The sequence below is a fragment of the Dipodomys spectabilis genome, unplaced genomic scaffold (assembly GCF_019054845.1).
Source record: "Dipodomys spectabilis isolate Male_0828 unplaced genomic scaffold, ASM1905484v1 ptg000108l, whole genome shotgun sequence".
Taxonomy (NCBI): Eukaryota; Metazoa; Chordata; class Mammalia; order Rodentia; family Heteromyidae; genus Dipodomys; species Dipodomys spectabilis.
The window spans coordinates 23,360,131-23,372,253 of record NW_024870785.1 but is presented as its reverse complement, the minus strand read 5'-3'; positions in this window follow the sequence as shown (position 1 = coordinate 23,372,253).

Sequence of the window (12,123 nt, the reverse complement as noted above, 5' to 3'; positions counted from 1 at the left end):
TACAGCTGATTTCAGTCTGTCCAATGCCATCTGACAGCCTTTGTGTGGTCTTATTCCTTGGAGATGTCTTTATGGTGCTTATGAGTATGGAATGAGATTCCTTTCTAAGTACTGCATGGAAAACTAATTGCGTTCTTGTTCTTGCTGAATATTTAAACAGGGAGGTTGAGAATTGAGTTCAGTTTAGTAGAGCTGACATTGACATCATGCACCATGTAGGAAGACCTGTCTTACAGATTCCTCTTTAAGACTCCATTTGGGTGAAAGCTGTCTATGCATGGAAGGCTCCTGGCTGGGCTAGAAATAGCACCAGGCTTCATGCATTAGGAATTACTTTTTTTAGGCTTCAGGAATTACTTTTTGAATAGAAAATTGGAGACTAGAGTCTCAGGAGCAGAGCTCGACATTATTTCTGGGTTGAGGCTTCTCTTCCCTACAGCACGTGAGTGTCTACTTGGCTGAGGTTATTCCTCGCTGTGTCACAACTCATTTCATGGCCTTTCGAGTCAGGTTGGGTGAAGATTCTCCCCTTTGTCTCTTGAAAGGTTGTTCATTTGGTTTGGAATTTCAACATAGTCAATTTAAGGTTATTTCTCTTATTTCCAAACTAAACAACAGCAGAGATAATTTCACTGTGTGACCAAGGTAGTTGAAGGGTTGAGTTTGAGATGGTGCTAAGTATGACCCTTGGGATGAGATCATGAGATTCAAAGGACCAAGGCCTTACCCAGTATTCCCACTTCCAGCATTTCCTGTTGTCTGTCTGTAGAGGACTTTGTGTATTTATGAGTTTTTCCTGCCAAAAGTTTTTGCTTTTGTATCTTAGTCATTCTCTGGCCTCTGAAATCTCAGTCATATGAATGTAGCTCATGAGGATAGCTATAATATGTGAATTTGAAGACACTTTTCTTAATGGCTTCCTCGGCAAGTAGTATCTTTTATAGTACAGCTCCAACCAGAAGTAATGGAACGCAGAGGGAGTCTAAGATCCAGATTGTTACAGAGATGTTATTTCTCTAGATGCAGACAAATGCATCTCTTGTCTGGGACTGAGACAATGTTCATTTTACAAGCTTTTCATATGATTTTGATTCGGGTCACCCATGAGCCAATGTTTGGAAAACAGTATCATTCCCCAAAGATCACATGTAACAAGAGGATATCAAAGGATCTCAAAAGAATTAGGGGCTCTAGTATTTATTTAGTACCAGTTTTCTTTTTTCTTTTTCTTTTCTTTTTTCTTTTTGTCAGTGGTAGGGCTTGAACTCTGGGCCTCAGTGCTGACCCAAACTCTTCAGCTCAAGGGTAGGGCTCTGCCACTTGAGCCACAGTGCCACTTCCCATTTTCTGGTGTTTTTTGGGGGGAGATAAGAGTCTCATGGACTTTCCTGCTCAGGCTGACTTTGAACGGTGATACTCAGATTTCAGCCTCCTGAGTAGCTAGGATTACAGGTGTGAGCCACTGGCACCAGGGTACTTAGTGCCTGTTAGAACTCTGGCACTGAATTTGGCATGCAATAATCTTGTTACTTTAACTTGTGCAGATTCCATCCAGGGTCCTTTGGCTGAATTGATTTTTTAGGAAAACATTTTTTAAATTTTTTATCTTCATTGAAAAGATGATGATCTGGGGTTTACGCTTACATAAGTAAGGTAATGGATACATTTGTTTTTAAATACTGTTACCCCATCCCTATTTTCTCCCTCTTATGCATCCCTACTCCCCTTCCCCACAAGTTGTAAGGTTCATTTCCAACTTAGTGCCAAGTGAGTATTAACGTTGCATTACTTCATCCTTTGTCCTGCGTTTTCTGTGATTCCCTTTCTTTTCCAAAGAATGAATAAATTTATATAAAAGACACAAAGTACAGAAAACTAAAAGTGGAAAAAAAGAATAACTACATACAAGATATAAAAAGAGCCTCTTGTTTCTGATTCTTGGAGTTCATGTTGTTATGTTTCATTATATATGGTCCTATGCACTTAGCAATTTGGGGTATTGAGAGCTTGTTATAGAATATCATAGACATATTGTAGTTCTTACAAATGAGGCAAATCATGGGTCATTTTTTAAATTATTGTGAAAATACTGTACAGAGCGGTTACAATTACATGGGCAAGGTAATGAGTACATTTCTTATCAAGAATTGTTGCCTCCTCCTTTCTTTCCCCTTCTCATCCATACCAACCCCCCCCACCCCCAACCCCCCTCCCCCCCCCCACCAGCCAAAGTTGTAAAGTTCGTTTTTCAACATAACGACTTGTACATCTCATTGTTGCAGTGAGTCCACCTGCATCCAGAGTTAAATGATTAGTTTTTTCCCTTCCTCTTCACAAATTATACCAACATCAAATACAGTGAAAGCAGGGGTTATACTGTGGGGGACGTACAAAGCAATAAAGAACTCATCTTATCAATATTTTAGTAACAATCCCAAGAAAGAAATAAACATTTGAATCCTTATCTTGGAGTCATTTTGCATAACATCAACTTATCTGACCTTTTCTGCTCATCTACCTCACCCCAGTTAGAATGGCTATAATCAGGAACTCTAATAACAACAGTTGCTGGAGGGATGTGGACAGAAGGGAACCTTACTGAATGGTTGATCAGGTGTAAACTTGTTCAACTACTTTGGAAAGCAGTATGGAGTTTCCTCAAAAGATTCCACATAGAGCTCCCCTATGACCCAGCAATCCCACTTTTGGGCATTTACCGAAATGATCACGAGCAAGCACATACTAAAGCTACCGTGGGTCATTTTTAAAGTATATATTTATTGTAAAGATACATGGGTCAATATTTAATAGAACCAGATCTCATTGACTATGAAATAATTCTCCTATAATCTATTAATCTCAAAGGTTAAAACAGCTATAATAACTGCCAGTCAGGTACCCAAGTGAAGCTGGTATATAGAGAATATTATCCATCTCTAGAGAATGTAGACACCTATCTGGGTCTCAGTGCAAGCTCTATTTGTTGCCTAGTTTTCTGGGTTCTTTATTTCAGGTGAAGCTCAACACATTATTATTTTTTTAAATGCAGATGTGCACTGGTTTCTCTAAAATATTGGTGGCAAGAATAGGCTTAGATAAATGTAGTGTAGCCAGATTCAGATTATAGTTGATGAATTTATAATCCCAATCTAATTCTTGATGGGTAGTGTTGGTTTGAGATGGAAAAAGACCTTTAATTATGGTGGAGAAGAAAGAGTGTCAGCTATGTAGTCAGGAGAATTGATTTTAGTCTTAGTTCTATATGACACGAGCTCTGAGACCTCACCTCTCTAAGTATCAATATTCTATAGGTAGAGGAAAATGTGCTAATAGTGCCTTTTCACAGGACTGCCCCAAGGCTAAAATGAAATACATGCCAGTATCCCTTCCCTGTATTTGCATTTCTTTCTTTCTTGTCAGATAGTATATCACCCTGTTGACCTATGTTGGCCTGAAGCACATGATCCTCCTGTATCATCAGCTTTCTAAGTGCTGGGGTTACAGGCATTTACTACCATGCCTAGTTTACAGATCAATATTTTCTTTCTTTGAATTCTTCACAAGCAACTCTTACAATGTTTGACATATCCAGGTAACAACTTAAGTAAATAACACCTGTTGTTTGCTGGTTTTATTTACTTTTAAAGCTATCAGAAACAATCTGAACAATCTACCTTGCTGCTCTCAGTCAAGGAAATATTTGTAGAAATCTAATTTCAAGGTAATAATGCATTTCCTTATTGTGTGATAAGTAGAAAAACATCTCAGTGTAGTTTGGCTATAGGTTTTTATCTATCCAATCATAAAACTAATGGACTTGTATAAAGTAGACTAACCTACAGCTTTGAGCTGAAGAGCTGAGGGGCAGTGCCCAGGCCCAGAATTCAAGCCCCACAACCTACAAAAAGAACAACAACATTAAATACAGTGAAAACAGGGGTTATACTGTGGGGGAGGGATGTATAAAGCAACAAAGAAATATCTGTAAATACATTGGAAACAATAGCAAGAAAGAAAAAACATTTGAGTCCTTATCTTGGGGTTTATAAAAAAAGATATACAAAAAGACCAACAACAACAAAAAAATCCAAACCAAAAATATCAGCATAAGTCTTATAACACTCAATACATGTACTTAATATCATAGCTTTGATTCCACATTTATTTGTGCACAAACATTTCAGTTCCTTAGCATGTCATTTTAGTGTTAAGTCAATAAACAGCTGTATCTTAAAATAGAAATTTGCATTACATGTTTCGTAGGTCTTCAATGTTCTGAGGGTGAAGTTGGATGTTTGGAGAAATAAGCTACACATTTGATTCACAAAGGTTGTTTGGTGGGTCTTTTTAGTTTATTTTTGTGAGGCTTAAACTGAGAGCCTCACATTCTCATTTGCTTTGTTGCTCAAGACAGCACTCTTCTACTTTTGTTTTTCTTGTGGGCTACTTGGGGATAAAGAGTCTCATGGATTTGTCTGCCTAGGCTGGTTTCTCGCCATGATCCTCAAAACTCAGCCTTCTGTATAGCTAGGATTACAAGCATGAACCACCAGTGTTGAACACTCTGTGGCTCTTCATTTATCCATGACACATTGAGCACCAATGTGCAATAGCTGTAGAAAAAAAAATTGAGTCCATAAGAAGAGTCAGTCAGGCGGGAGAAAAGAGGTCATTGAAAATAATATGTTTACCGACAATTGCTGGTGGCTCTTGCCTGGTTGCTGAGGAGGCTGAGATCTGAGGATCACAGTGTGAAGTCAACCGAAGGTAGGAGAATCCTTGAGCCTCTCATCTCTAATGAATCATCAGAAAGCCAGAAATATTGGCGTGTGTGGTTCAAGTTTTAGAGCACTAATCTTGAGTGAAAATGCTAAGGGACAGCTCCTCCTAGGTCCTGAGTTTAAGCCCTAGTGTACACACACACACACACACACACACACAAACACACACACACACACACACACAGAGTATTATTAGGTCATGAAAAATGTGATAAATGAAAAAGAACAAGGAGGTACTTATCTGGGAGGAACTCTCTTAACTATGTGGCTGTTTTATTGAAACCAGAGTTTGGAGAGAGACATGATTTTATCTAGGAGAAAAGCAATTCAGGGCCAGTGTATGTGGCCCTGAGATGGATTTGGGAGTGTGGGTAACTCAGTTACGAAAACAGCAATAGCCAGAAGAGAATGACCAAGAGAAGCAGCAGTGAGGAAGGGTATCATAACACAGAGACATTTCATTTTCCTTCTGAAATGAGTAGGACGCCATTGTGGAGCTCCAGGCAAGAAACACTTCATAGTGTGGTAGTGTTTGAAAGAGAGTAGGGATGGGAGACCTTGTTTAGGGACTGTAGTTTGCAGGTGTGGGAATAAGGATGCATTGCACTCACGTGGATTGCATTACAGGTACACACAGTGGTATATTCAGTTTCTGCATGCAGTTTAAAAGCCCAACATGTAGTATTTTGTGATGGCATGGATATAGCATAAAAGCAAATAAAATCTCCAGGAGAATTCCAAAGTGTGTGAGAATGGAAAGAGTGCTGGGAAGATGACAGTACTGATTGTGAGTTTTTATCTTTTCTGGATTCATCAGGCTTTTCCTATCCATATGTTTGCTCCCATAGCACTCTGTGCAACCTTCTCCCATAGGTGGCAAAGCTCAATTTGAATTCATGCCTCCAGTGTGGATATAGATGCTGTGGTTTTTTCTAGTGGCAAAAAGCAGCAATTGAAGAGGTGAAAAGAAATACAGGTTACTGCTTGCTTTTTTTTGGGGGGGGGGACATTTCTTGTCCTCCACTTGTTCCTCATGAGTACTGATACACAAGCTGTGCCCTCAGAAAGAACCGTTTCTCCAAAATGTTCCACCATATGGAGTGAAATATTTCAATCCCAACTGGCTTATTTGTCTTTTGTCTACTTCTTTTGTCCGTTACTCCCATAAACCTAATCATTTATAATTTCCTGGCTGCTGGTTGATTCTCTCCTTTCTTTTCTTCTAAACACCATGCCCTTCATTATAAGTAGTAGGCTCCTGTGTTCCCAGTGCCCCCAAACTCATTGCTTGTCCTCCTTTCACAGCTGAGCAATACCAAGTGTCACTGACTTGTGTTCATGGAGCTTTCTGAATCTAGGATGCTGAGATTTGGAGCTGGAATGTCCTACAGGCTCATGGAACCATTTCTCAGTGCTGCCCTCTACTGGTTCAAAGATCTGCTTTTGCAGGTTGCATTAACAAAGATCATTTTGCTACCTTTGCTAAGAATAAGACAAATGAGCATCATACAATTGTCTTTTACTCTGGAAATGCAGGAAGAGATTCTTACTTTAGTCAATTCTTGTTCCAGTGTGTGTGTGAGATGAGGAACTCTTTGTGAGCTGCCATCTAATGTCACCAAAATTGAGATTTAAGTTACATTCAAAAAATAAGTGAAGTCAATGCATGTTTCCCCTTCTATTGTGGATGGTAGATTTAGGTTATAAACTCATCAGTAAATACGTTGGGTGGTATGCATGTATACACAAATGTATTCACAGAAATACGGTGGATTGAAGGGAGATCTCAAATATGTAATTCCTTAGAAAGGCAAAGAATTTAGCAAAATGAAACACCAGGAAGCAGGTACTGGAAAAAATGGGTGGGGTCAAGAGGAAAAGTGTGAACAAATAGTAAAGAGGGGGGAAATGCAGTCAAGAATCCAATGCATCTGCTACAAAATTAAGAGTGAGGGAAGGGCTGGGTAGGGAAAGGATGAGTTGAAAGGGGTACCATTGATCAAGATATATTGTATTCGTGAACTGCTTTGTTACATGGGAACTCCTTTGTACAACTAAAGAATAATGACATTCAAAATTATGTTTTTAAGAAAATGCTGCTCAAGGGCCTATCTATGGAATTTTGCCCTAAAAGTTACATTAAGTGCTTCCATCTAAGGTATATAATCTTGAACAATTCTTACTTTTGATCAGTTTTATTTTGATCAATTTGAAAGGAATGAGGTCAAGTAATTTCTGCATTACCTTCATTAATCCAGCAACATTTTTGAAGTACTTAACTATGCTTGTAGATTATGCCAATGTCCTAAGAAGGGGGTGTGAATACAAATATGAACTGCCCATTTCCTTTTCTCTTAAGAGAGAGGGCATGAACATTTCAGCATAGGGCTGGATATGAAACTTGGAAGCCTTTGTAATCTATGTGGTTGGTCTCTGTCACAGTCCCTCTGGTTTGCTGTCATACTGGGAAAGCTCATGGTAGGGACATGAATGAGCCCAGCAACCTTCTAGGGAATTTGGTTTACTAAATAAGGTGGAAGGATGCATTTGGTTTACTTGGTACAGTATCAGTGGCTTAAAAACTGTATTGGAGTAGAGGAAACAAAATAGAAACCATAATGACATGTCTGAGAACACCAAAGTGTGACTACTTGGAGATGATTCTTTCACATGATCTGATAGCAACAGTGCTTGGGAAGTCTTCCTAGAGAAGGTAATATCTTAGAAGATTCTCACAGAGAGTGATATTGGGGGAAGAATTGTCAGACACAATTCTTAGGATGATTATTAAGAATAAAATAAAATGGTGTAGTAGATTTAGGTGATCTTTACACAATAGGAAACAAAGATTTGGAGACTTCAAATGTGCTGTGTAATTATTCTCTGCAACAACAGGTAACATTTTTTTGCATTCAAAAAGCATTACTAATGTGTTCTTACAGATTTTCAATATGGGAAAAGCAACATGTAAGAATTGATTCATAGGCACTTTTTTTTGGTTGGTCATGGGGCTTGAACTCTGGGTCTGGGCTCTGTCCCTCAGCTCTTCAGCTCAAGGAGAACACTCTACCATGTGAGCCAAAGTGATACTTCCAGTTTTCTGAGTGATTTATTGGAGATAAGAGTCCCGGACTTTGCTCCTAGAACTGGCTTTGAACCGTGATCAACAGATATCAGCCTCCTGAATAGCTAGGATTAAAGGCTTGAGCCACCAGTGCCCAGCTCATAGGCACTTTTATAAACACTGAAGTACTTGAACTATTGAATCAGGTCAGTTGACTGGGAATGGATAAGGTTGATATATTGCCTGCTCTGTGGGAGTTTTTATTTGTGTATATCATTTATCTCTTTGATTCAGAAAGCCTGTGCTTAGACATCTCCAGACTTAAGTATCTCCAGATACTTATCAGAGACACACTTATCAGAGATGGGTAATCAAGCCAGGGCCATCCCCAGTTAGTCAGCGACACTTTGAAACTCATTCTCTCAGAGGTGACTTACATCCATCACTCTTCTTTGGGGACAGGTTTCTGCAGAGATACAGTTCCTGTGACTCTGTGGCCTCATCTGATATCAAAGTGCTCCATCATGAAAAGCCTAGACAAGGACCTCCTTTTCTTTGCCCCATCTTTCTAAATGGAAGTTAAGATTTATATTGCACAAAGCAAAAGGGCATGCTTTGGAACACAGTGTCTGCTTCTCTGTGCAGTAATGTTTAGAATGTAACATCTTCTCCAGGTGACCTTGTTAGAGTTGGATACATTTTACCAACGTGGTCGCATCCTCTTTATGGTCATTGTTTCAATCACTGCAGGGCACTGGTCTGCAGTGGGAGGATAAGGCAGCCTGGTTCTGTTACATGATAGGAATGAGAGACTTCGCTGTTAAGCCATCAGAAACTTGGAACCTACTTTTTGCCATTCAGGATTGGTTTCTGCTTAGTCCATAGGAATGGCCATCTGCCACCTTTGGATATTATTTTCTCATTTGGGAAGTTGTGCCCAACTCATTAGTTGTCTATTTTTATTCAGAAACCAAAAGAGATAGATTCAAAACCTGGACATAAATCAGAGTAATTTCCAGGCTTGACTACTTCCCACTCCTTGTCATGGGGCCTTCTCCATAGACTCCTCACAAATGGAGTTGTTTTGACCAGAGCAAAGGATGAAAGAGAATGAGAGAGAGCAAGAGAGAGTGAGAGAGCAAGAGAAATATCCCATTGTGAGAGTAACAGCCATTTATATTGCAATCTGAGAAGTGATATCTCTCATCTCATTTCTTCCACGTTCTATTCACTAGAACCAATAACTAGATGTGGCCACATCTGAAAAATGAGAGATTGCAGGCGATTGTCAGGACAGGTGTAGTTTTTAACCTGGGACTAAGGGGACCTGCTCAGCTAATGCTAATAGGTCTTGAAATGAAGGGACAATCTACACCTCATCTATGCTCTTGTCATATCCGGTGCCTGAATGAGTCTGTGCCCAAGATGCATGGTCTCAGAGAGGATTGGGTGTGCCTGGCACTAGTTGGAACCATCCCAAGACTAAGGGCCACTGAATGGGACAGGAAACAAAACAGGAAATTCATAAAAGAGCCTAAGAGACATATAAGACATGAAACAGCCTAATGTGTGTGAAGAGCCTAAGGAATCTAGGGAGAACTTTATGGAAAAAGATAATGGGCCAGTATTCTCTCCCACTGGGAATTTGCCAGTCATGACAGCATACTCCTGTAGGACTACCAGTCACAATGCTGAGGGAGGAAATTTATAAATTTCAGTACATCTTGGGCTACATCACCCAATTCTATCTCAGGAAGGGAGGGACAGACAAAAGGGAGGAAAAGTACAACAAGAAAATGAAAAGAGAAAATTAGGAACTAGTAAAGAAAAGGTTGGGGTAAACAGAGGAAAGAAAGGAAGGAGAGACTAAAAAGAACCAACAATAGGGAAAAAGTATATGTTGGGATGTCTTAATAACCATCATGTATGACCCAACAATGATAAATGTCAGTAACTACTTATGGAGACTTTTTAAAAAAGAAAGAATAAAGTATATGTGACAATATTTGACCAAATGAAATAGCGTTATGGAGGAACAGCTCTCTGAGATTCTTCTGTGAGTGAACTTACTGGGTTTTTATGGGGTAAGAGGAGAATGCATTTGGAACTAAGTCTTGCTATGTAGCCCAGGTTGGACTGGAACTCACTATACAGGCCAATCTGTCCTCCATCCCTAAACCTCCTGTCTCTGCCTTCTGCATTCTGTGTTTGTGAGTATGGCTTTATTACACCCAGCTCATTTTTAATGCTGCTGTTCTTGCCAGTCCTGGGACTGGAACACAGGGCCTGGGCACTATCCCTGGGCTTCTTTGCTTAAGGCTAGCTCTTTCCCACTTTGAGGCACAGGGCCATTTGCAGTTTTCTGGTTATTAATTGTTGAGAAGAGTCTCATGGACTTTGCTGCCTAGGCTGGATTTAAGCAGAGATCCTCAAACCTCAGACTCCTGAGTAGCTAGAATTACAGGTGGAAGCCATCAATGCCTAACGCATTATTAATTCTTTTCCCTTTAAAAGATCTTTGAGATGGCTCAGCAGTGGTGGCATATGCCTCCAATCCTAGCTACTCAAGAGGCTGAGATTTGAGGATAGCAATTGAAAGAATGTCCAGGCAGGGTTCTGGGAAGATGGCTAAGTGGTAGAGCGCTTACCTTGCATGCATGAGGACCTGGGTTCGATTCCTCAGAACCACATAAGCAAAGCAAAAAGAAAAAAGCAGGAAGTGGTGCTGTGGCTCAAATGTAGAGTGCTAGCCTTGAGCTGAAGAGCTGAGGGACAGTGCCCAGGCCCAGAGTTCAGGCCCCACAACTGGACCAAAAAAACAAAACCAAGCAGTGTCCAGGCAGCAAAGTCCATTATATTCTTCTTCTTCTTCTTCTTCTTCTTCTTCTTCTTCTTCTTCTTCTTCTTCTTCTTCTTCTTCTTCTTCTTCTTCCTCCTCCTCCTCCTCCTCCTCCTCCTCCTCCTCCTCCTCCTCCTCCTCCTCCTCCTCCTCCTCCTCCTCCTCCTCCTCCTCCTTCCTCCTCCTCTTCCTCCTCTTCCTCTTCTTCTTCCTCTTCCGCTTCCGCTTCCTCTTCCGCTTCTGCTTCTGCTTCTGCTTCTGCTTCTTCTTATTCTGCTGCTGCTTCTGCTGCTGCTTCTGCTTCTGCTTCTTTTTTTGGGGGGGGGGGGGGGGTTCTGGTCATGGGGCCTGAACTCTGGGCCTGGGCACTGTCCCTCAGCTCTTCAGCTCAAGGCTAGTGCTCTACCACTGAGCCACCTTCCCAGACCAGTCCATTAGATTCTTATCTCCAATAAACCACCAGAAAACCAGAAGTGGTACTGTGGCTCAAGTGGTAGAGAGCTAACCCTTAGCTGAAGAAGGGGTGGGGTGAAGTGGCCCACTTACCTCAAATCAGCCGTACTCTAGGTGGGCATCACATGCATGGGTAGTCACACACCGACAGGGACTAGGAGGATGGAGATCCCCGCAGCTAGGGCATAGAGATTCCTGGGTTTCTTGTGCCAGCGGCAGGTGCAGTACCAGCTGCGGGAAGATGGCAGCAAACACGGCCTGGGTCCTGAGACTGTCGGTGGACACAGTGGATGCAGTGGAACCAAGTAGCCTCAGGCCGGGGCCAGGAGAGGATGCAGGACAGACTCCAAGCCTCCTGCTTCCTTCTTGGGTGGCTGCTATGGTGGTGTGCTTCCAGACTCATCCGGGACTGTGTGCATGTGTGTGCCCATGCGTGTCCCTCACCAGCGTTCATGCTCATGCCCTTTGCACGTTTGTACTGTCACAGTTTGTGCCCATGCATGCCCCTTCTTCACACTTCCCAGCTGGGCTTCTATATCTCCTGAGAGGCTGGAGGACCCATGACCACTGGAATCCAAACCTGAGGTGAGACTTTCCCAGTTGCTACTGAACAGCATCCAGTGGAGGATGTAGCATGGCACCCTGCTCGGTTGGAGCACTATCTATAAAATAGATTTTGTATTCCGTTTACGAGTGAGCTTTGTTCTTTTTTTTTTTTTTTTTGCCACTCCTGAGGTTGAACTCAGGGCCTGGGCACTGTGATTGAGCCTTGCTGTGCTCAAGGGCAGAGCTCTACCACTTGAGCCCCTTCTAGTTTTTTGCTGTTTATGTGATACTGAGGAATCGAACCCAGGGTTTCATGCGTATGCTAGACAAGCATTGTACCACTAAGCGACTTTCCCATCCCTTTTGTTAATCTTCCAGCTTCTCAGGAAATTTAGAACCCAGCCCGGAAGTGTGAGAGAAGGGCGTGTGCATCTGCACAA